Raw genomic sequence first — 26574 nt, forward strand, 5'->3', positions numbered from 1 at the left:
CACCAAATGTGAATGCATAATGTAGTGAGCAAGTTTTTGATGTTCCTACAGAGATGGTCCAGAAGAGTAAGCTCTGAGTGTTGCCACTATTTCTTTTGCAGACAGCACAGAGAGTTGGCAGCTGGTATTTCCAATATGGTACAGAGAGCAAGATGCTGGCATTTCTAATGGCATTTAAAAACAAAGACCTTCATAAAGAGAAATGAGGAAATTGCAGTAGGGTGAGAGAGGAGTACAGTCTAGTGCAGGCAGAAAACCAAGAACATTCAGGAGTATGAGTGAATCAATAGCAGCAATGGCAGTTGATGTTCTTATCAGCAGATAGATACCACAGGCAACTTAGAAGCTTAGTAAGAAAGATTTGTCCCACCAGGGTGATAGTGGAATGTGGTCAAGCACAAACTACAGCAGTGCAGAGCCAGCTCTAGCAAGCTAAGAGTAGCTCCTGTGAACCAATCATCAGGAAAACAGATCCAGGAGGGACCATTTAAAATTATTTGGTCTATATGAAAATCATGACCAAAAATAAGAGCATAGACAGCATCTTTAAAGAAAAAAATCAAGGAAAATAATTAAGAAATTATCAAGAATCAGAAAAGAAGGAAGAGATTGAAAGTATCCCCAATTGTCTCCTGAAAGAGAACCCCAACATGAAAATTTCCACAAATATTATATAGCCAAATCCAGAGCTCTCATATTTTAGAGGAAAATATTAAAAACTTCCAGAAAGATGCATAAAAAAGATAAACAGGAAATGGGCATCATAAGAAACTTAATGATAATAGAATTTTTACACTTTTTTCATAAATAAATTCTAAAATTTATATTTATTTAAATAAAAATAAATTTACGTGGAAAATGGGAAGATGATACTCCTAATTCATTTGAACTTTCTCATTATTAGGGCAATTAAATGGAATACATATGGGCAGTGGACATAGGTATAGGTTGAATATGAAGGGGATGATATTTTTAAAAAATTAAATTAAGAGAAGAAAGAGGAAAATATTTAGAGAAACAGAAAGGAGGAGGGAGAATTGGATAAGTTATTTAATAAAACAGAGGCTAGAAAAAGCTTTTATAAGTGAGAGGAAGTGAGTGAAGCTTGTTCTCATCAGAAGTGGTGCAAAGAAGGAATAGCATACACATTCAATTAGAATAGAAATTATCTTACCCTATAGGAAAGTAGGAGGAGAAGGGGATGAGAAAATTAGTCTGGAGGTAGATAGAATAGAACACTGATTGAAGAATGGGGTAGTCAGAAGCAATGCACATTTGAGGAGAGACAGGGAGTTAAATAAGCAGCATTAGGGAAATACAATAGGGTGAAATGCGGTTAGTAATAGGAACTATGAAAAAAGATTTTGAAGCAAGTTTATTCATCTATAAAAATGAGATTAGTTTTCCAATTGATAAATTATCAAAAGATATGAGCAGATTTCATATGAGGATGTCATTGTCATGTACAGTCATATTAAAAATGTGTTCTAAATCACTATTGATTGAAAGAATTCTAATTAGAATAAATCTGAGGAAGTACATTATAATTATTAGATTGGTTAATAGAACAGAGAAGGAATAATGGTAGATATTTGAAGGGATGTAGGGAAAATGAGACATCAATACATTGTTGGTGGATTTTTGAACTGATTCAACCATTCTGTAGAACAATTTAGAACAATGCTGAAAGTATTATTAAATCATGTATATCCTTTATTCATTGTCACCACTAGTTTTGTATCTCCAAAGAGAAGAGAAACAAAAAGGAAAAGGACTTATATGCATATTACAGCTGTTTTCTGGTGGCAAGAAGTGTAAATTGAGAGGATGCCCATTGGTTAGGGAATGACTGAACAAATTGTGCTATGCAAATATAATGGAGTGCTCTTGAGATGCAAGAAATGATGAGTTGGATACACTCAGAAAAACCTGGAGACAGTTTTATGAGATCCTTCAAAGTACAATATCCTACATGCAAATTAACAGCACTACAGTATGATGATCAGTTGTGAATGACTTATCTTTACTCAGCAGTGCTGTGACTGAAGGTAACTGTGAAGGACTTCTGATAAAGAAAGATATCTATCCAGTGTTCCCTCTGCCCCCCAGTAGTACTCCTGCTTTCAGAGAAATGGAAACAATTTGGAAACCCAACTCTATCTGAACTACAGAAATTGAAATTTATTTCTCTTTAATGATAGAAAGTGTGGAACTATTGCAACAGAATGTTGTTTGCATTCCCAGATCTAGTGACTGTATAATGTGTTTTTAATGAATAATTTTACATTTATAATAATTAATTTTCTTGTGAATAAAATAAGGAGGTTGGACAAGACTGGTGTTCTTAATTTATTTTTGTCATTGCCACATTCTCTTTTGGCAATCTAGAGAAGATCAGATTTAAAAACTGATCTCAAAATAATAAATTACAAACAAAATAAATAGACTTACAAATTAAATTAATTATATCATTTTTAAAAAATCTATCCAAGGACCCCAGTGATTATAGATCTAGGACTGCCAGATATCTAAAATGCCATCAAGTCCAAACTCCTCATTTTATTTATTTATTTGTTTTTTTGTTTATTTATTTATCTGTTTGTTTATTTATTTATTTATTTAAGTTCCCAGAAGGCCATAATAAATGATGGAAACATTAATACCAAGTAATCATAAATTTTGAATTGGCAAGAATGTTAGAAATCACCTGATAGGGAAGAGAGAGTAAAAGGGTGGGTAACAAGAGACAACTTCATATCCCATTGGTAAAATTACCCTTGTGAAATTGAGTAAATCATTTATCCTCCTTGGGCCTCAATTTCCCTAACTATAAAGAGTAAATAATAGGAGATCAGAATAAATCTGAAGAAGTAACTAATACTTATTAGATTGGTTAATAGAATAGAGAAGGAATAATGATGGATGTTTGAGGGAATGTAGAGAAAAGGAGATTAGATTATGTCAAATTAATAGAGTTATAGCTGTTGACCAAAAGCTAAAGAATATTATTCACTCTACTAAAACTAAATGGGAACTTTATATTGGGACTAAAGATGCCATAATCTGTAACTATTATTTAAATAGTAATATTTGATAAATGGCTAATTATCACTTTATGTGTTCTTTATGCTTTCTAAAATTAAGGTTGAGGTTAACACTGAAATTCCAAAAATAAATTATCTAAATTCTACAAATTATCATGTCATGATCATGTCAACTTTATTATTTTAATTATAAACTAATTCATAATAAAATATCAAATATAATCAAAATTATTATAAAATTATTTATGTAAGTTATTATATAAATTATAAAATGTACTTCAATTGCTGTGCTTCATTTTGTAGTAAACATAGTTTATGCTGTTAATGTCTAAGAATTCATTTTCCAGGAAAAGATATTTACAGGAAATACTTTTATGTGTAACTTATCTTATTAATACAGTTCCCTTTAATTTTTTAGGCATTATATAAATAATTACTGATTTCTGAAGCAAACATTTACATACTGAAAATGAAACAATCAATTTACACAAGCAGGTATGAACTAACCCCAGCATACTACTGACTTATATGTAAGAAAACTATTCAAAAGGACAGGAAACAATGATATGTTAGATCAAAAATTTTTTTTTGTGATCAAACAAGGTAATTAAGTATTTAAAAGAACTGAAATTTTCATAAATGAGACAAAACAGAGATGATATGCCTATAAAATTATGAGGACATAATGGCAGTAGGGTAGTTAATAAGTAGATGCATTTAAATGATAGTATACACCGAAGCTTCTTCAACCAAATATAACAGTGCTACTATGAGCAAGAAACTGCCCAATAACTTATTCATGGAAATGTGGAAGATTGGGGTTTCTTTTATATTAAAGTATGCATTTCTCCCCTCACTATAAATCTTCATTTGGACCTTCTTTTCTTTCTTTTCTTTTTGTTTTCAGGGCAATGGGGTTAACTGACTTGCCCATGGTCACACAGATAATTATTAAAATCTGCTGATGCCAGTTTGAACTCAGGTCCTCCTGAGTCCAGGGCCAGAGTTGTATCCACCATACCACCTAACTATCCTTCACCCTTTGCATCTTCTTCTTAATCCCAAACCATGACACAGTATCTTTGTCTGATCTACAACTTAACTGAAATCATGCAACACAGGTAACAGTTCTAATCTAAACCTTGTTTCCTTACTCTGGTCCATTTTCATAGCAATATGTTCTAGTAGAATGTTTGATGCTAAACTCAAAAGTGTATGATCAAGAGTAGCCTAGTAAATCTATAAATGATTTAGTGTTTTGTTTTTCTGTTGAACATATCTCACTAAGGAAGTTCAACATTCCATTAGAATGGAAGGATCTTAAGATGCCTTAGAAGACCAGATTATATTTCTCCTTTTCTAGCAAGTACTAGACTCAGAATGAGAAATCCATGAATTTGAATAATAGTTCAGATTCTTATGCGTGTATTTAAACACACATCCCTTATCATTTCTCAATTTCCTATGACTAATCTATACAACCAGGATAATAATAGCACATGCAACACAGAGTAATTGTGAAGGTTAAACAAGATGATAATTAAAAAGCACAATACCCAAAACATAAGTACTTAATAAACACTTGTTTCTTTGCCTTCTCCTTATATGAAACAGTATAGGATGGATAGTCTATGTCTTAAATGATGGATAGTTCATAGTTATATTACTAACAATGTTGAATGGCTCCCTTAACCCTGTATAGGATCTGGTGGTCTATATTGTCTTCAATGAGTATAAGTCAAGAATGAAGCATGGATTTAATGAGAATGAAGCAGAGTTATCCCAAAACACAAGAAGGGGATATCTTATTTTAATTTTCATAGATCTGGCAATTCTGAGCATGTGGATAGAATGAGGTACCCAATTAGGGCTTTGTAAATGACAACTGAGTTTCAACAATAGTTTACACAAATTCAACATAGTTAAGTTAGAACTTGTCTAGAGGTTCCAAATTCTAAGGGTTTTTGAATCCACTAAGGTACTATGAATGGTACAAAGTGAAATGTTATTTTGTACATTTTAGTTATATTTCTATATACCTATCTTTCTGAATATTCAGCAATTTATTTAAAATATTTAATATTTAAAATATATTTATATATGATGCAATTCTTTATATTTTCTGAGTAGAGAATTTAACTTTGTTGAGTACAATTTTGGAATTCAATGTTGGAAAGTGCCATCCAACCAAACAAACCAATGAGTCACAATGAGTTGCATTATCCTTTGATTCATATAACCATGCACACATGTATATGCATAGATGTATTATGTGTTTTATGTGTCTAGGATATGTGTACAGGATTGTATGCATGTGTTTGTATAAACTTTTATATCCCTGTTTTCCTTTCCGTAACCTACTCAAATAAAATGTGATATTCCTGACTTGAGAGCAAGATAATATTCATTTTCTGTCTTTTGCATTTGTATCCTTAGCATCCCAAATACCTTAAATACAAAAAATTTAAACATTTTCATGAAGAAATAAATGAAGGAATAATGAACATTTGTATTACACATCATGTATAGAAATACTACATTTTAGCATAGGATAAATTAGTGTGTTTGCAGTATGTTGGACTTTTACAATACCAGAATTTACATTCCAGCTCTCATTGTAAGTTCAATATGATTCTTAGGAATTACACTTATCTATGAAAGAAAAGGTAGGTTGAAATGGAACCATATTCGTGCCAGCTGTTCCTTTTCCCAGAATTCTATGTTAATTAATAACAAATTCTCTATATTATTATGACTTCTATAGGTAACACACACATATACAATTCTTTTTTCTCCACTCGAACTGAACAATAGAATTTTAATGGAAACTTCACATTCATCAGAGCAAGGACAAAATTTCATATTAATTATTCATATTAATTCACAGAAAGGTCACCATTGCATAAGAATTAGCCTCAGTGTTTAATGATGAAGGATTTAATTAATAAGAATAACCCAGTAGGTAGCAGTATGTTTCAGTGACTAAACATAACATGAAAAGTTGCCCTCATAATTTGTACAACATTTATAATTCAGGTCTAATGAAATGATTTGAGGAGTGGCTTTTTATTTTTCCATAAAGAACTTCAAATGAAATCATTCATATTTCTGCCAGCAACTTTTATCAACTCGAATGGTGCTATCTTCAGTGTTCTGTGATTTGCCAATAAAATTTATATACACATAGCACTTAATAGCACAGTGCATATTGATAAAATGATAAAGACTCAAAATTAAGTGCACATATTTTTATTACTTGAAAAAATATTTAAAATTTTTATCTAAATACTGTGTTCTTTTCATATCATAGGATTGTTTTTCTGAATTAATTTAAATGAATGTTTGAACTTTATAACTGATAATAAAGAGCATATTATAATAAATAGATATTCTGTCATAAAGTAAACCCAATGCTCCCAAATATTATATGATTCAAATTCACTTAATTCAGTTCTAGACTATTTCTGTACTTCATCCTTTATTCAAATGATTTTTTCAGGTCTTTGGAATATAAACAAAAACTGCGCATTTTGGAAAAGTGTGAAAGAAATAATTCATAGATTTAAATATTATCGAGTTTAGGTATTAATGAAGCTAGTCAAAATGAAGTATCTAAAGCAAGATATATATATTGGGAATACATTTAATAAAAATCAATTGCTTTTTTTAAATGTACAAAAATTAGCATATTCTTAGAATAATACCAGTGCTTTATTTAATGCAGGTAGCTTCATTGAATCCAATTTTCCTGATTGCCTGTGCAGGTTTCACCATGATCAAAAAAACTACTGTCTCACTCCTAGCCTGTGCTGATCCTACAATATGTCTAATAATCTGTACCTGATGGATCAATACTTAGCAACATCACCAATGTGAATTGTATATATCAATGAACATATATGTATATAAATCTATAATATGTATACAAATATAACTATTCTATTCTATTGTTGTATATTATATATAAGGATAAAATGAATTAACCTTTTGCAAAATGTTGGAATTCAAATACTAGGTTCACAATCCATCCCTTTTTCTAGCTTGAATTAGTCACTATAGCTACACATACAGACACACACATGTACACATACACATACATACATACACACATAATTTGAAATTTGCATCTACAGCTTAGAGACTCTTAAGGATGTTCAAAAGAGGAGGCAGTTAGGTGGGCAGTGGATAGAACACTGTCCTGGACAGGAGGACCTGAGTTCAAATCTGGCCTCAGACACTTAATAATTACCTAGTTGTATGACCCTGGCCAAGTCCCTTAACCCCATTACCTAGCAAAAACTAATAAGCAAAAGAAAAGAAAAAAATAATGTTGAAAACAGTTCTGACTCAGGTAAAATTTTTATAATAAAATATATAGGGTAATTTGTGTAAAATGGATGAACAGTCTTTCTAGCAGGTTCCAACATCAGGGTAGCTGGCAAATGAAGCTTTCTCCCACTCCTACATGTTTTAGAAAGCAACCATAATTTAAATAATCCTCCGCAGAGAGACAGGAGAAAGTTTAGAATATTCAGAAATAACTTGGGATATAGTATAATGCTCCTCCCACTAAATATCTATAGGATGAGACATACTATTCAGGTACTAGTGGAGAGGACTACAAACTGCTAACTAGATCTCATATGTTAATGGGGAAGGAGGTCTTTTTTAACATAAAAAAGGTAATTTTTCTAGCCCCAGGGTAAGAACTTAGAGTCTATAAACTCACTACATTTATAGATATTTTATCAATATTTTGATATAATTGTTTTTGTAAAAGTAATTATTTTATTTTTTATTTATGTAAAAAATTATTTTAAGTATGATGTTAAAGCATTATTGGCCTCACTGGTTCTATTGTAGAAGGAAAAGATCAAGAATTCTTTCATTTTAGGTCTTGGGCATTTTTATGTGTGCATTATAGATTTAAAGCCACTGAGACATTCAAGTCTCAAGCTCCTTATAACACTTGTTCAAAGTTTTTTGAATTTTGGTTTTTGGTTTTTTGAGTTGCAAACTTTGTCTATCTAGATAGTGAATTCGTGTGTCTTCTGCTGGAGTCTTGTGTTCTATCATACGAAATAGAATTTTTTAAAAAGTCTAAAGTGTGGAACCTCTTTCAGAGAACAATGACAAACTGCCATCTGCTGGAGTCTAAGGAGAACTGAAAAGAAAAAGGCAATGGAAGTGAGAGGTAGAAGAAATGCAGATAGCTTCATAGGCTTCATTTCACCAAAATGAAGAGCAGCATAGCCCAGGTCTCCAGTTGGAGTCCTCAATAAGGAAATATTGCAAGTGAATGATGCTTTATAAGTTTCTTGCATGAAAATTTCCCGCTGATAAATAGTATTTTCTTGTTTTTTTTTTCCCCCCCAATGGGATTCAGGCAAATTTCTTTCTACATTCTATAAGATTTGAATAAATAATTTAGATTTGTTTAATTTTAATTTATGGTTATCCACTACAGAAATTATAGACTCTCAAAAAGACTTGTAAGTGATCGCAAAGACTACCTAATTCAATCTCGGTTTCAGTAAGAATCTCTTCTCCTTCATACTAATTTTACTTGAAGATCTCTACTAAGATAATCTTTCAAATCTGCAACAGCAACAAAAAAATAGAGCCCTCTGCATTTGGATGATTTTATATGTGAGGTATTTCCCTGCCTCACATCATCATTAATATAACATTTCTCAAGAGATAATACCAATGTTTCCAGAAAGGGAAAATGACCAAGATAAACAAAAAGTTTCCTATTCATACACACTAAAGAAAAAGCCTCTGGCCCAAATACATTTTTGAAACACTACTATATTATATAAATAAGGTCATTTGACCTAAACAAACAACTAAGGTATGTAATAAAAGTGTCCACGTTATGATTTAAAATTTTTTTAAAAATTGAATAGAAATTCAAACTCTGGCCTTTTGTATCTTGTTATATTAGTTCAGGTAAAGTGAAATATAGAGATAGAAAAAGAAAATAAATAATAACTCAAAATTGGCAATATTTTCCTACTAAAATGTGATAACTATTATTGTAAAAATCATTGGATTGAGACAAAATATTGTAATTAGAATATCACAGTTAACAAATAAATAGTATAACAGTTCCAGATTTGAAAGAAAAAAAATAGATCCAGTATATGTGATATTACCTTTAGATTAAGATCAAGTTATTCACTAAATTGTTCTTGGCACACAGGCAAATATTTGGACATTCTAGAATAGATTCATATTGCAGACATTTAAGTAATCTCACTCATATTGGTGTAAACAGCTTTGGTAAGGTCTTCATTAGAAAATAGTGGGGGTTTTGTCACTTGACCAGATGGAGATGCATCAAAGTACAATCTGGTTTATGTAAGGTACGTGGCATTCAAAAGTCTTACAAATCCCAGAAGACATCAAGATCACTAGTTGCTTCAAGTCTGTAGACAAAATGAAGTGGATAATTAGACAATTATTGCAGTCCTTCAGTAAAATACTATCCAAACAAGATCTATGTGTGTCCATAGATTGTGATATCTAATTTGAAAATATTGAATGTTGGAATTTTCTTTACTTTTTTCAATTGAATTTTTTAGATTACTGTTTCAATTCTTAAATATCCTATGGGAGAGATGGTAAGAAGAAATATAATTATTTCATGCCATCATCATTTAATTTTCAATAAAAGAATCAAATTGAAGTAGTGTTTAATTTATTACAAAATTCTTATTAAGAAAATTGATCAAAATATTAATACATATGATTGTATTGAGGTGAATTCTCTTCCACTAGATGAGGAAAATACAAATCAGTTCAAGAGAAACAATGTTTTCTTCCTCTTTTAATTTTTGAAACACTTTATACCTTTTTTATAAACTTCTCATTTTTACCTTAGATGATAATTTTGTGCATCTTTTCCTTTTTTATATACATATTTTGTTTGCTTTCCAATTATGTATAATAGTTTCTACCAATCTTTTTTGCAAAGTTTTGAATTTTACAATTTTCCCCCTCCTTCTCTCCCCTCCCCCACCCAAAGAATGCAGTCTTTACATTTGATGAGAAGGATGAGGAGAATTTTATATGCTAGAGATAGAAATCATACTATTTAACTTTGTATCCTGCCTCATTCAGTCCTTTGGTTTTATCTTCCTCTCTATACGCACTATCTCCAACCAAGGTTACTAGCACAGTGTTTTGCACAAACAAAATAAGCAATGGGGATTAGCAAAGACATCACTGAATTAAATGCATGGTGTCTAGTGATGACTGTATATAGTATCAGAATGGGTTAGGTACAAATCCCATTTCATATAAATTATTATTATTATTATTATTATTATTATTATTATAGTTCTGTTAAATCATTTAAACGCCCTTAGTTTTATTGATCAATAAATGCAGAAAATATCACTTACATCATAGGATTGTTGTAAAGATTAAGTGAGATAATATATGCACAGCACTTTGCAAACATTAAAGTTCTAAATAAATGTAATTTGTTAAGCCATTTAGACTCCTGAGTTTTCAGTTGTCTGTAAAATGAAGGAATTGGACTAAATGGTGCCCAAACTCCCCTCCACACTCTAAATCTATCATCCAGTGGTCAGCATCATGAGAGGGTTGGCCTAGGGTATCTCTATTATCTTCTCTAGATCTAAATCCTATAAAGTTCTATGATCCATATCTGCTAAATGGATAAATGAATGAAGCATTTCCTTCTTATATTTAGAGGTTCTATAATGCCATCAATTTAGGAAACCAAATCACAGTCTGTGCCTGTCTCATATACAATAGCATAAAATGTAAAACTCAGAGGAATGATAGTAAAATTGAGGAAAGACATATTGGGTCCTTAAACCTTTTCCTTCTCTAAGATAATCATTTAGTTACAAATTGATTAAGATCATTCAAAGAACAAAATATTATGGGAACATGTATTGTGTATGAAGCTTTATGTAAACCCTTATACTAGTTTACAAAAGTAATAAAGACTTTTTTTACAGTCTCTGTTATAAAGGAGGTCATTGCTTAATTTGGGAGATAAAATAAGGGAAACTTGCTATGTAGGAAATAGCCAACTTTAGTGCTTCTTTGCGATCCAAAATGAATTTTTAACAACTGGTAAGCCATAATTGTCACCATCATCATCCCAGGATGAATACATAAGAATAACAAGAAATAATGACATTATTGTTATACTTGGTTATACTTGGTAATATATTTAGCTCTCTCTCTCTCTTTCTCAATATTCAGTAGCAATATGAATGTTACAATAACTGAGGAATGCTTGGGATGCAGTGGATGACTTTCATGTCTTTGATGAGTCAACAAGACGTAAGGAAACCACAGCATCAGATTCAGTTACCTTCATGACTTTTGGAATAAATTATTCTCATCTGACCATTTAACCAGGCTTATCAGGTTCTCCTAATTCTACTTATTTTACTCAGCAACAATTCCTGAAAGACTTTTCAGGCTTTTCTGAAATCTGGACACTCATGATTACTTAAAAAACAAAAGTATTCTGTATATCTATATACCCTAATTTGTTCAGCCATTCCCCAATTGATAGGCATTCCCTCAATTTCTGAGGCTTTGCCAATACAAAAAAAGTTGCTATGAATGTTTTTTGCACCTGTGGATCTTTTCCTCCATTTATGACTTCTTTGGGATATAGATCTAGTAGTTTTTTTGCTAAATAAAAGTGTATGCAAAGTTTTATTTTCCTTTGAGCCTAGTTCAAACTTGCTCTCCATAATGGTTGGATTAGTTCACAACTCCACCAACAGTGCATGTAATGTCCCAATTCTCCTATAATCTCTCCAACCTTGATCATCTTCCCTTTTTGGCATTTTAGTCTATCTGATAGATTTAAGATGGTACTTAGTGTTGTTTTAATTTGCATTTCTCCAATCAATAATGATTTCAAGTATTTTTTCTTATTTTTAGGTACCTTTAATTTCTTCACATGACTTCATATTTTTAAACAATTTTTCAATTGGAGAATAACTTGTATTTTTCTAAGATTTGACATAGTTCTTTATATAATTTAGGAACGAGTAATATAACAGAAGCACTGTGAAACTATTTCCCAGTTTTATTCATTTATTCTAATGTTGATTGCATTAAATTTATCTGAGCAAAAATTTGCAAATATAATACATTCAAAATTATCTTTTTTTTTGCTATTTATAATGTTCCTTATCTCTTCTTCGGTCATGAATTCCTCACCTCTCCATAGATCTGAATGTTAAACTATTTTTTGTTCTCCCTTTATGTTTAAATAATTCAAACTTCATTGGTAAAGGGTGTGAGATATTGGTATTTGTCCAGTATTTGTCCAACTATTTTCCCAGCATTTTTGTCAAATAGTGAGTTCCTATTTTATAAGTGATATCTTTGGGTTTATAAAATAGAAAATTACTATAGTAGTATAATACAATTTGTTTTGTAGCTCATCCATTCCGCTGATCCACCACTATGCTTTTTAGCTACTACCACCAGTTTTGATTTTTGCAGCTTTACAATATAGTTTTAGGTCTTGTATGACCAGGCCACATTCTTTTGCATCTTTTCCTTAATTCCCTTGATATTTTTGAACTTGTTTGTCAAAATTATTTTGTTCCTAGCTCTTTAAAATAAGTTTTGGTAGTACAGTATGGCAATGAATAAATAATTTAATTTAGGTAGACTGGTCATTTTTATTAAATTATTATAGCCTACCCAGTAGCAATAAACAATTTGCCATTAGTTTAGGTCTGACATTATTCATGTGAAAATCATTTGTAATTATATTCATATAGCTTCTGGAAGGTAGATTCCAAAGTTGTTGTTTTTTATATTGTCTACAGTTACATTTAATGGAATTTCTCTTTTTATCTCTTGTCATTGGCCTTTGTTGGCCATATGTAGAAATTTTGATGATTTATGTGGCTTTATCCTGCTACTCTCTTAAGTTTGTTAATTTTTTCAAGAACTTTTTAGAGGATTCTCTAGGCTTCACTAAGTATACCATCATATCAGCTGCAAAGAGGGAAAGTTTTGTTTCTTCATTGTCAATTCTAATTTCTTCAATTTCTTTATCTTCTCTTATTCCTAAAGCCAACATTTCTAATTCATCATTGAATAACAGTTCCTAAAATGTTTCACCCCTGATCTAATTGGCAATGTCTCTAATTTTATCCCCAATACACATAATAATTGTTCACAGTTTTAAATAGACACTGCTTAACATTTTGGCGAGAAACACCATTTATTCCTATGATCTGTGCTTTTAATAGGAATACCTATTACATTTTAATCAAAGTCTTTTGTAACACTTATTGATAACATCATCTGAATTCTGTTTCTTTTATTATTGTTATAATCAATTTTTCTAATTGCTTGGTCAATATTCAACCATCTCTACATAGTGGTAAAAATCAGACCTGATTCTAGTTATAAATTTGGTATAATCTCTTTTCTAAAATTCTATTTAAATTTTTTACATCAATATTCATTGGGGAAGTTTTTCCTATAGATTTCTTTGTTTTGGCTCTTCCAATACCATGTAGGTGCAAAGAATAAAGGAATTTGCCAGAACTCCTTCTTTGACTATTTATTCACATAATTTATATAATTTTGGAATTAATTGTTCTTTAAATGCTTGATACAGTACACTTGGAGATCCGAATCAGTACATTTTTACATTTTAAACTTTAAACTTTATTAAGACATGTTATACACTCATATTTTTCTACCTTTCCACTATATGCGCCGAAATTTATTGTTTGAAAATTTCTTTACAGCACATTCATTTTAGCTATTAAGTGCATTCATATAAGAATATTGAGTTTTATTTCCTCTATTTTCAGGATTATTTTCCTTACTATATTTACTAAATAATTGTTTTGCAAATAATATAGCACCCACATTAAAATTCCTTTCTAAAAATATGATATTACCCCAAAATATTATGGAAACATATTATATTTAGTACTTATAGACTATGTAGCAAAATTCAATTCACTAAAATCTAAATATGGGGTTGCATTGAAGTTTTGCTTGATACATCCAGAAGTCTTTGCTGAAAGGAAAAAAGAAAAATAAAATTAAGGGTTCATAACCAAAAGCAAACTAGTACTTAAAAGTTTCATATTTTGAGCAAGGTTGCATATATTTCAACCACAAAATATCTAGAAAACTTTTCAATGGCTTAAATATGACAAAGATGATCATAAAAGAAATGAGAATGAAATACCTCTAATGATATGAAAACATCATTATGTTATGGTTCTACAATTGATTGTAATGGTATTCTTATTCTTATGTTGACTTGGTTTTGCTGAAAGTCAGCTTCAAACTTTTCATTGTAATGTATTTTAAAAGCATTATCCTGTTTCTTTTCTTGATAACTCCATGTGTGAAGATTTTTCCCCCTCAGGATATATATTGCTAACCTTGTCATTATAAATCTAATTTTCTTTAACCTGGAATTGGTTGCACAAAAAAGCTAAGTAGTGTTTACATGGACTTTTTAAGTTTATTTTAATTTTGTCATTATAACCTCCTAGGGAAAATGCTTACCAAACATTTCTAAGTTGCCTGAGGTTATGCTTTTGTTGCTTTACAGTATATGTGTATAGGTATGTATATATGTATGCATACATATACATATATGTACACATATGTGTAAATATATATGAAATTATATTCGAGAAGAGATTATATAGAATCATAGCTTTCCAATGAACTTTAAGAAGTAATTATTTGAGGAGCAGAGTCAAGATGGCAAAGAAAACACAGGAACTTTTGGCTTCCTTTATAAACAAAGTTAATCAAGTCTCTACACTTATTCTGAAGCAACCAAACCCAGAATAGAAAAGAATAGAGCACTTTCCAACTTTACATATCTAGGAGGTCCCTGCTATCCTGGAGCAGTCATCTGTGTTTACCTGAAAGTGATGATAAAACAAAAAGAGAATGGACAAAATTTCTCAGGAATTTATCTGGGAAATTTCTCTAATTTCCTTGAACAATAAGATAAAATATTACTCAAAAGAATTCATCTATAACCACCAGAAAGAGTTCATAGAATAAAAACTCTAAGAGGTATTATAGCCAAATACTGCAAGCATCCAGAAATAAGCAATTTAAATAACAGGGACATATAATCAAGATTATGTTGGAACTATCTACTTCAAAATTAAAGTATTGGAGGGTCTGGAAGTTAATATTTCAGAGGGCAAAGGAGATTAGATAATAACCAAGACTCAACTACACTGCAAAATTCAGCATATTCTTTCAAAGAAAAAAAAAGATGGATTTTCAAGGAAATAGAGGACTTTCAAACTTAGCTGATAAAAAGAACAGAATAGAGCAGAAAATTTGATCTTCAAATTAAAGACTCACAAGCTGCATAAAAAAGATAAAAGGAAAGAAAAGATATGTTAGTAAATAATAATCAACTATTTTCATCCCCACATAGGAAAGCTGATAAAAGGGAGGGGGAAATAAGCAGGTAATGAACAAGAAAAGATAAAGAGATTGATAGAAAGGAGGGTAGAATGAGGCAAGTGACAGTCAGAAGCAAAATATAATAAAGCAGGGGTTCAGAAACAAGATGGCAACAACTTTCCCAAAATTCCTTCAAATTTCTTTAAATGGTTACTAATTCAATTTTGGAGTGGCAGATCGCACAAAAATGGAATGAAACAATTTTCTGGCCAAAGAAAACTTGGAAGATTGGGAGTAAAATTATCTTGCACTAATGTGAGTTATGAGTGCAGGGCAGTGTGGCTCTTGCTGGTATAGACTGGTGCCAGCCATCCTGGAATAGGCAGCTAGAAAACTACATCAGTGACAACTGTGACATTACCCAGCTTGTTCAATTCACAGACTGCCAAGGGCAACTTGTTAAATCACCAGGAAAAATCAGTCACAATAGGAAAAGGGCACAGCAAAGCAAACCTGCCCCCAGCTAAACAGAAATAGTACCTGGGAGTCACTAAATCAGTAGCCACAGAAGATATTTCTGTACATCTCAGTCTACAGATGATGAAGAGTCAGAAGGAGATCACAAGAGTTTCCTTCTGCTCACTGAGGTAAGACTGTATTAGTTTGCACATACAAAGATCTGGGGCACAATCCTGGGTCAAAGACCCAGGAAGTAAAGCAGTATTATAACAGTTTACTATGACAAGGGAGAAGAGATCCTCCTCACAATTCCAGGACAGAAAAGAGGAGAGCTTGTGAGCTCCTTCAGATCAGAGCACATGCTAGGAGGGTAGGGAAACTCTCTCCTCAATTCATATCACCTTGGAAGAACAGAAAACTAGTAGCCATGCAGAAGTATCTCTAAAAAATAGATACCAAAAAAACCTTATGACAATGAATCCCCCATCTAGAAGCAGAGTCCTACTTTAATAAAGAGTTAAAAATCAAGTCATAGACTAGGGAAATGAGCAAACATCAGAAGAAAATAAAACTGACCAGAGAAAGTCACTATAGTGATAAGGAAGATTAAAACACACTCAAAAGAAGATGAAAAATGACAAAGTTTCTATGTTCACAATCTCCATGAAAAATATGAGTTGGTCTCAGACCATGCAAGAGCTCAAAAAGTATTTTGAAAATCAAGTAAGTTAGGGAGAGGACAAATTAAGAAGAAAAATGAGAGTGATAGGGGAAAATCAGGAAAAGCGAGACAACAACTTGATGACACACACATACATGCACACAGACACACACACACACAGACACACACACACAGACACACACACCACATATACAATACTGAAGATATAGCCTGGACTTCTTGTATGATGAAGAAAACTGGGGAATTTATCACAGAATTGATAAGTGATAACCAGCATCATCTGATTTTCAATGTAAATGATCTTCATTGGAAGAATGAAGAAAGAGTCATCTGGCTTCCTAACAATGCCTTTGGGTAACTCCTCAGCTTTCAGGTGCCCTATAGGAATTTTTTGGTCTCCATTGATGCCATATATACATATATATATATATATATATATATATATATATATATATATATATATAGATATAGATATAGATATAGATATAGATATAGATATAGATATAGATATATATATATATTATATATATATATATATATATATATATATATATATATATATATATATAGATAGATATATATAGATATATATGTTAAGAATATCCAATATGAGGAATGATATGGTGTTGTTTTGGAGGACAGATTTGTTTTCAAGCACATTTCTTCTTGGACCCTTAACCTCCTGCTTCCTGCATCATCTGCATCATCTGCATGAAGGACATCATCAACAAATGCTCCTTGATTTATGCCTAGGTTGTCCTTAGTATCTACTATTGTACTAACTCCAAGAAAACCATAGAGACAAATTACCCTGATCTTACCATTCTAATGACCTTTCCTTCTTGTTCTGTCTATCCTACCAAGAATGAAGAGAATAATCCTGGAGACAAGAGTATGGCTTTTCAGTGTATTAAGACCACCAGACCAACACTATCCAGCAAGTGCCTGAGAAGGACCCTTTTGGCCTGCTGCCATGCTCTGTGGATGTTTTACTGGATGATGACCTGATAGAGTAAGTAAAACCTGGTGACAGGATTCAGAACGATTGTGACTTACTCTTGCCTCCCAGAAAAGGAAGGAGAATACACTTTAGACACTTTTAGAAAAATTCTTATTGCCTGTCATGTGAAACTTATGAGCAAGGAAGTTCAACCTATGTTTTCTGTCAAAATGTAGCCAAGATTAAGAAGTTTAGTGAATATCATTCCAAGGATATCTTTGAATAATGCCTAAGTCAATTGACTCTTAGAATCCATAGACATGAGTACATTAAGAAAGTAATACTATTCATGTATCTTGGAGGAATAAAGAAGATATTAGGGAATGAGAATTGCATCCATGGGAATATTAATGTTCTTCTGATAGGAGATCCATCAGTGACCAAATCATAGTTTTTGCCTCATGTACTCTGTACAATTTCCTGAGCAATTCCTACTGACTTGAACTCTTCTGAGGTTCATATGACAGCTGCTTTCACCACAGGTCAACAAACAGGAGAACACTTTCTGGAAGGGGAGCTAATGTTTCTTGTTGACTGATGGGTAGTCTACATTGATGAATTTGACAAGATGTCTGACATTGACTATCCAGTCATCCATGAGGTGATGGAGCAGGGAAGGATTGCATTCTCCAAAACTGGCATCCATGCTCCCTGAATGTCTACTGCAGTATGCTGGCTGCTGCTAACTCTATTTAGAGCAGGTGTAATAATTTCAAGATAGCCTTGGAATAAGTCAGATGGCGGGATACTTTATTGACCCAATTTGACATGTTTTTTGTCTTGCTGGATTAGATCAAGCCTGAGCAGGTTTGGGTAATGTCAGACAATGTTCTCAAGATGTATTCACACCAGATAGCTGGGGAGTAGGATGGTTGTGGCATGCCTTTGGGTAGTTCTATGGATATCATTCTAATAGATGATCCTAACATTTTTCTGGAGGACCAGCATGAAGCACAAATATATGAGAATAATGAGAATATCCTGCATGAAATCAAGAGGAAAAAGAATAGAGAACAACCTTCATGAAGAAGAATATTCATAATGCCAAAACCATCAAACCTTTCCTGAAGTAGAAGGCAGCCAGACACATTATATTTGACTATTTACACCTATACAAGCACGACAACATGTGCTCAGATGTTGCCATAACTTCCCCAATGGCAGTCTGGACGCTGGGAATTTTCATCTGCTTAGGTACTAAAGGCCCAATTCAAGGCTCAGATTAGCAAGACTGCTGAGTTGCAGAATGCAGAAGATGTGGATTTTGTCCAATATACTTCCTTCAAGAAGGTCCTAGAGTAAGAGAATAGAAAGAAATGAAATTTGCATGCAAGATGATCATGAGCAAAGGAAGAAGAAAATGAAGATTGATTCCTCAGCCCACAAGCAATTAAAGGATATGCAAAGGCTATTTTCAGATGAGGAAATCAAAGTTGTCCATAGTCAAATGAAAAATTGCTCTAAATCATTACAGAGTAAAGAAATGAAAATTAAATCATCTCTGAAAATATCACTTCATACCTCTCAGATTGACCAATAAGAACAAAAAGGATAATGACCAATGTTGGAAGGGATGTAAAAATTCTGGAACACTAATGCATTGTTGGCGGAACTGTGAACTGACCCAACCTTTCTAGAAAACAATTTGGAATTATGTCCAAAAGCCAATAAAATTGTGCATAGTCTTTGATCCATCAATATACTACAGGGTCTATATCCTAAAGAGATCAAGAGGAAGGGTAAAATCTTACATGTACAAAAATATTCCCAGCAGCTCTGTTTGTAGTGCCAAAGAATTGTAAATTGAGTTAATGCTCATCAGTTGGGGAATGACTGAACACACTATGGTATATGTATGTGATAGAACACTATTGTTTTATTAGAAATCAGGAGGGATGATATGTGAGAGAGACTAAGTGAGATGAACAGAACCAGAAGAACATTGTGCACCTTAACAATAACATGTGGTGATCATCAACCTTTATGGATTTGCTTACTCCATCAGTGGAATGATCAGAGACAATTTTGGGGGATTTGTGAGGGAGAATATTATCAATATTCAGAGAAAGACCTGTGGAGTTTGAAAGAAGACCAAAGATTATTATCCTTAATTTTTAAAAAGTTTTCAGTATGACATAATTTTACTATCCTTAATATTTTCTTTCTTCCTTAAGGATATATATTTTCTCTCAACACATTAAGTATTTACATATGCATATTATGGAAAACATATGAAGACTATCAGATTTCCTTCTGTTCAGGGGGAAGAGGGAAGAGAGGGAGGGAGAACATTCAAAAATTCAAAAACTTGCAAAATTATTGGTAGAAACTACTATTTTAAATATTTGGAATATTTAAATATTTAAATATTCCTTTGTTTAAAGGAAGGTGGCCTAGCTCTACCAGATCTAAAACTATACTATAAAGCAGCAGTCATCAAAATTGCCTCATACTGGTTAAGAAATAGAGTAATGGATCAGTGGATTAGGATAGGTTCGAAAGAAACTGTAGTGAATGACTACAGCAATCTACCATTTGACAAACCCAAAGAAATCAGAGTCTGGGATAAGAACTCACTATTTGACAAAAATCTAGGGAAAACTGGAATATAATATGGTAAAAACTAGACATAGATCTACATCTCACATCCTATACCAAAATAAGGTCAAAATTGGTACAGGATTTAGACATAGTGATACCATAGATAAATTAATAACCAAAAAATATTCTATCTATCTGATCGATGGAAAAGGGAGAAATTTATGATAAAACAATAATTAGAGCACATTATAAACTGATGTGAATGATTTTGACTATATTAACTTAAAAAGATTTTGCACTAATAAAATCAATGCTACCAAAATTAGAAAAAAATAACAGAAGCCTGGGAAACAATCTTCACAGGCACCAGTTCTGATAAAGGTCTCATTTCTAAAATATATATAGAGAATTGCTTCAAATTTATAAGATCACAAATCATCTCCCAATTGATAAATGGTCAAATGAAATGAACAGTTTTCAGATGAAGAAATTAGAGCTATATATAATCATATGTATTTTCCCTTAATGTCCAAATCACTACTGATTAGAGAAATGCAAATTAAACCAATCAACCAAATTAAACCAATGAGGTATCATCTCATACCTATTAGATTAGTCCAGATGGGAAAAAGGGGAAATGATCAATGTTGGAGAGGTTTGGGGAGTATTGGGACATTTATGCATTGCTAAGAGAGTTGTGAATGGATCCAACCTTTCTGGAGAACAATATGGAACTATGCCCAAATAGATTAAAAAAAAAGACTGTTCATATCCTTTGACCCAGCATTTCCAATTCTAGTACTGTATCTAGAAGAAACTGCAAAAAAATGGAAAAAGTCTTAAAGGTTCCAAAATATTCATAGCAGCTCTTTTTGTAGTAGCAAAGAATAGGAAGATGAGGGGTTATCCATCAAATTGAGGAATGACTAAATAATTTATAGTACATGAATATTACGGAATATTATTGTTCTATAAGACATAAGATTGGACTCTAGAGAAACATGGAATGACTTATTCCCATAAGTCTGATGCTGAGCGAAAGGAGTAGAGCCAAGGGAATAATGTACACATCAACAACATTATGAAATAAACACCCTTGTTGGAAGCAACTCCTCTCAACAGTCCAGAGAACTAATATAAGTGTATTTTGCTGTTATAGACTATATTATCCCAACCACTGGAATTAAAAAAAACACCCAGAAATAACGCAACTCTTCCAAATCTGAACACTTTATAAAAATTATTTCCTATATATCTCTTTCCCTTAATTCCTCATGCCAGAAATGACTAATTTGTAAATATGTTTGACAAAATATGTATGTAAAATGCTAACCTGACTATTCCCTGATTGATGGGGAGAGGACTGGGAAGGGAGGATGGAGGGAAATTTTATAACTTGGAAATATGCATGCATAAATGGATGAAAATAAATTAATTTTTTAATTTAAAATATAATAGTAAAAAAGATGAAGCGCTGCCAAAAAAACCCTAAAGCTTTTTCCTTCCCTTCTATACTCCTACTTTCTATATATTTTTTCTGAATTTTTCTAGTCTTCCTCTGCTGACTCATTATATTGACAGAGACTCTGCTGAACTGAAAATGTGAGCCTCCATGTGTCATAGTGGAATCTAATGTGTTCTTTGGGGGGAAATTTTGAAGAAAGAACCTCATCCAGTCATTGTGATATGGTAGTAGAACTGGTATAGTTCATTTTGACTAAGATTGTCTATTTAATTTTTCAGACCTTCTCTGAATTAAATGCACTGACTGCCTTCTTCCCCATCATCTCTTGCTTGGGTTGCTGTTCTATTTTTATGACCTGACTTTCACTTGTTTGAGAAAGTTGAAAGTTAAACCAAGATGGTGGTGAGAAGTCAGACACTGTTTTTAAGTTCTCCTGTCTTTCCCTCACAACTGACAAACATCAAGTTTCTTAACAGACTTTGGAGTTACAGATACTACAAAAGAACATGAGAAAACATTTTCCAGCAAGGTCTGTCATGGAGGACCAAGGGCATGCACAAGGCATAGAGCAGAGACCCAGCACAGGGACTGCAATATAAGTCAGGGGTACTAACCTTAGAGCTATGATAGTAGGAGCATAAGACTTTTTGGTATGTGCAATGGGAGGACTGGGAGAAGGTCAGAGCAGCTGCCCAAGACACCTATTCAACCAGCAACTCATCTGGACAGCCCAAACCACAAGACCCTGATATGTGAGCCCCTTCCATTCCAGTGGGAGTGCTTCGCATTCTAATAAAAACACAGAAACATCCCCATATGTTTGCACATTTCCACAAGTTCCAGGTGTAGACAGCAGATTTCCCCAGCACTGACTATCCAAAGAGGCCCCCCCTGGAGTTTATAGCCCTGACAGCCAAGTACAGCAAATGGGTTGCAGTGTGGACATCCCAGGTCCAGTCATAGGCCAAGGGAGTGGGCAAATTGCATCCCCAACAAGATAATAAGGAGAAGGCTGCAGGCATTCCTTACTAGCTGGTACACTGAGTATTGACCTGGAGTATCTAACTCTAGGTCACAAGACCTCTGAGTTATCATCACTGAAGTTCTGTGAAAAAGTTTCTTCCTCCAACACAAGAACCCTGGGAAAGCTATGAAGTAAGAATGGATCTCGGGATAAAATTAAGGAAAACTGCCCTGATATGCTGGATCCAGAGGACATAATGGTCACTGAAAGAATCCATCAATTCCCTCCTGAAAGGGATACTAAAATGAAAATAAAAAAAAAAATTTGGTCAAACTGCAGAATTATCAAATCAAGGAGAAACTCCTATAAGCATTCAGAAAGAAGTACTTTAAATACCAAAGTGCCACAGTCAGGATTATACAGTACCAGGCTACATCTCCATTAAATATCAAAGGTCCTGTAATGTGATATTCTAGAGAGCAAGGGAGCTTGCATTATAAAAAAAGACTAATCTATTGAGCAAAACACAAATAGATGACTTTCAAACTTTCTTGATGAGAAGACCTGGGTTGAACAGAAAACTTGATCTTCAAATAGCAGACTGAAGTGATACATGAAAAGATAAATAGGAGAAAAGTAAAATATTCCTATCCAATATGATTAACCTGGTTACAAGCCTACCTGAGAGGGAGAGTCTCATAACTATTGAGAATTGGGACTCTATTAGAGATATTCAAGGCATGTCTATGATTTTGGTAGAATGATTTTAAAAATCATTTCATTAAAATGGGGGATTGTAAAGATATAGTAGGAGGAGGAAGGTAGAATGGGGTAAATTGCATCACATCTAGAGTTACAAAGGACCTGTTTCAATAGAGGTAAAGAAGGGATGAGGTGAGTACCACCTGAATCTTACTCTCATTGGATTTGACTCAAAGAGAGATTTACACACAAAATAAGTTGACTTTAGTAATTTATCTTACCTTTCAAATATTAGGAGGGGGACACGGGAAGAGGGAGGTAAGGAGGACTGATAGTTGAGGAAAAGGAAAGGTGAAAGAAAAGAGTAAAAATGGAAGGTTAGAAAGACAATGAGGGAGGAGGGTATTCAGGAACAAAACACTGGGGAGAAGGAATAAGGTAAATGGAGGGAAAAATACAATTAGAGATAGAATGGAGGGCTATAAAGAAATTGTAACTGAAAGTAAATGGAATGAGCTCTCCCATAAAACATAAGTAGATAGCAGACTAGATTACAAACTAGAATACGGGAGTATGCTGCTCACAAGACACATATTTGAAGCAAAATGATACACACAAAGAAAAGATAAAAGGCTGGATCAGAATGTATAATGCTTCAGTTGAAGTGGAAAAAGCAGGGGTAGCAATCATTATTTCAGAAAGCAACTGTAAAAAATGGATCTCATTAAAAGAGATAAGGAATGAAATTGAATCCTCCTAAAAGGTAACATAGATAACAAAGAAATTGCAATAGCAAATGAGTATGCACCAAGCGGTATAGCATCCAAAGAAAATGAGTTACATAGAAACATAGATAACAAAATTCTACTGGTAGGGGACTTCAAATTCTCTCTCTCAGAATCAAATAAATATGAGTAAATTAACAAGAAAGAAGTTAAGGAGGTGAAAGTTAGAATCATAGATTTCATAAACCTTTGGAGAAAATTGAATGTGATGGAAATAAATACACATTTTTTAGTAATACATGGAACATACACAAAAATTCATCATGTATTAGTGCACAAAATCTTCATAATCAAATGCAGAAAAGCAGAAATATTGTATGTATCCTTTTTGAGATCATGATGCAATAAAAATTACATGTAATATAGAGCCTTAGAGATAGATCTAAAACTAATTGGAAACCAAATAGCATAATATTAAAGACACAACAAATAATAGAAAGAATTAATGATTTCATCCAAGATGATTACAATGATGAGATGACAAACCAAAACTTTTGAAAAAACAGTAAAAGCAGTTATTAGTGGAAATATTATAGCTCTAAATACTTACTTGAATAAAATAGATAATGAGAAGATCAATTAACTGAGCATAAAAAGTTAGAAAAAGATCAAATTAAAAATCCCTAATTAAGTACCAAATTAGAAATTCTAAAAGTTGAAGATGAAATTAATAAAGTCAAAAGCAAGAAAACTATTTCACTATAAAACAAAGAGTTGGTTTTATGAGAAAAATAAGTCATTGTTTGGTTAAATTGATTAAAGAAGGATAGAATAAAACAGATTATTAGTGTCAAAAATGGAAAAGGTGATTTCACTTGCAATGAGGAGGAAATTTAAGTAATAATACAGAATATTTCAATATATTTGATATTCTTAGTGAAATGAATGAATATTTATTAAAATATGAATTGCTTAAGTTAAAAACAGATTAAATCAAATAATTAAAGGATCCAATCCAAGAAAAATAAATTGAAAAATCATCAAGAAACTGCCTAGAAAAAATTTTTAGGACAAGATAGATTCATTAGTTAAATCTACAAAACATTCAAGGAACAGTTACTTAAAATTCTATCTAGATTCTGAAAAACTATGGGCAAAAAAAGAGATTTATCAAATTCCTTCTATGACATCAATATGGTGCTGATATCTATACAGGAAGAGTCAAAACAGAAAAAGAAAATTATAGATCAATTTTCTTATTCAATATGGATGCAAAAATTTTAACTAATGTATCAGTAAAGCAATTACAGTAACTTTGCACTAATTATAATACACTATGATCCAATAGAATTTATACCAGGAAAGCAAAGTTGGTTCAATATTAGGAAAACTATCAGTATAATTGATCACATCAATATCAAACTTAACAGATATCATATGAATATCTCAATTGATCTTGAAAAAGTTTTTTACAAAATACATCATCAATTCCTATTAATCACATTACATAACATATGATTAAATGTAATGTTTTCTAAAATGATAAGCAGTGTCTGCCTTAAATGATCCATGACCATTGTATGTAATAGAGACAATCTAGAAGCATTCCCAATAAGATTAGGTATAAAATAAGAATGCCTATTATTACCACTAATATTCAACATTGTTTTGGAAATAGTAGCTTTGGTGATAAGAGAAGAAAAAGAAACTGATGGAATTAGATTCAATAATGAAGAAGGAAAACTATCTTTATTTGCAGATCATATACTGGTATACCTAGGGAACCCTAGATAACCATCATAAAAACTACTGGAAACAAATAGAGACATTATTAAAGTTGTAGGTTATAAGATAAACTCACAGAAATCTTTAGCATTCCTATATATTACTAACAAGATACAACACCATGAGTTAGAAAGGGAAATTTTATTTAAATTAACTTCAGACAACTTAAAATACTTGGGAGTCTATGTCAAGGTAGATTCAGAAACTTTATGAAAACAACTATAAAACAGCTTGCATGCAAACAAAATTAAATCAAATGATGAGTCAAATATAATTTGCTCATGGGTAGGAAGAGTTAATATGATCAATTCAATAAATAATATAATAAATAAATTAAATTACTCATTTAGTGCCATACCAATCAAACTTCTAAAAAATTGCATGGCTAAGCTAAAAAAATACTAACTAAATTTATATGGAGGAATAAAAGGTCGGGAATAATGAAGGAATTAATAAAAAAAAAAGCAAAATGGTCTAGACATACCAATTCTAAAATTATATTACAAATCATGCATCATCAAAATTGTTTGGGATTTTCTAATAAATAGAGTGATGGATCAGTGAAATAGATTAGGTGCAAAAGAGACAGCAGTAAATGGCTATAGTAATCTTATTTTTTAATTATGTATTTTATTTGTTTCTTCAACTACATATAATGGCAGTTTTTACCAAACATTTTTTGCAAAGTATTGAGTTTTAAAATTTTTCTCCCTCCATCCCTTTCCTATCCCCTATTCCTGACAGAAAGCAATATGAAATAGGTTTTACATTTGCAACC

The 26574-nt window shown here is 32.1% G+C and overlaps 1 pseudogene; it reads left to right on the forward strand.

The window, feature by feature from the left end:
* The first annotated feature begins 1330 nt into the window (after window positions 1–1330).
* On the forward strand, window positions 1331–18934 carry LOC141499363 (DNA replication licensing factor MCM3-like; annotated as a pseudogene).
* The last annotated feature ends 7640 nt before the right edge of the window (window positions 18935–26574 follow it).

Source organism: Macrotis lagotis, chromosome X (genome assembly GCF_037893015.1).
Source record: "Macrotis lagotis isolate mMagLag1 chromosome X, bilby.v1.9.chrom.fasta, whole genome shotgun sequence".
NCBI classification, from domain to species: Eukaryota; Metazoa; Chordata; class Mammalia; order Peramelemorphia; family Peramelidae; genus Macrotis; species Macrotis lagotis.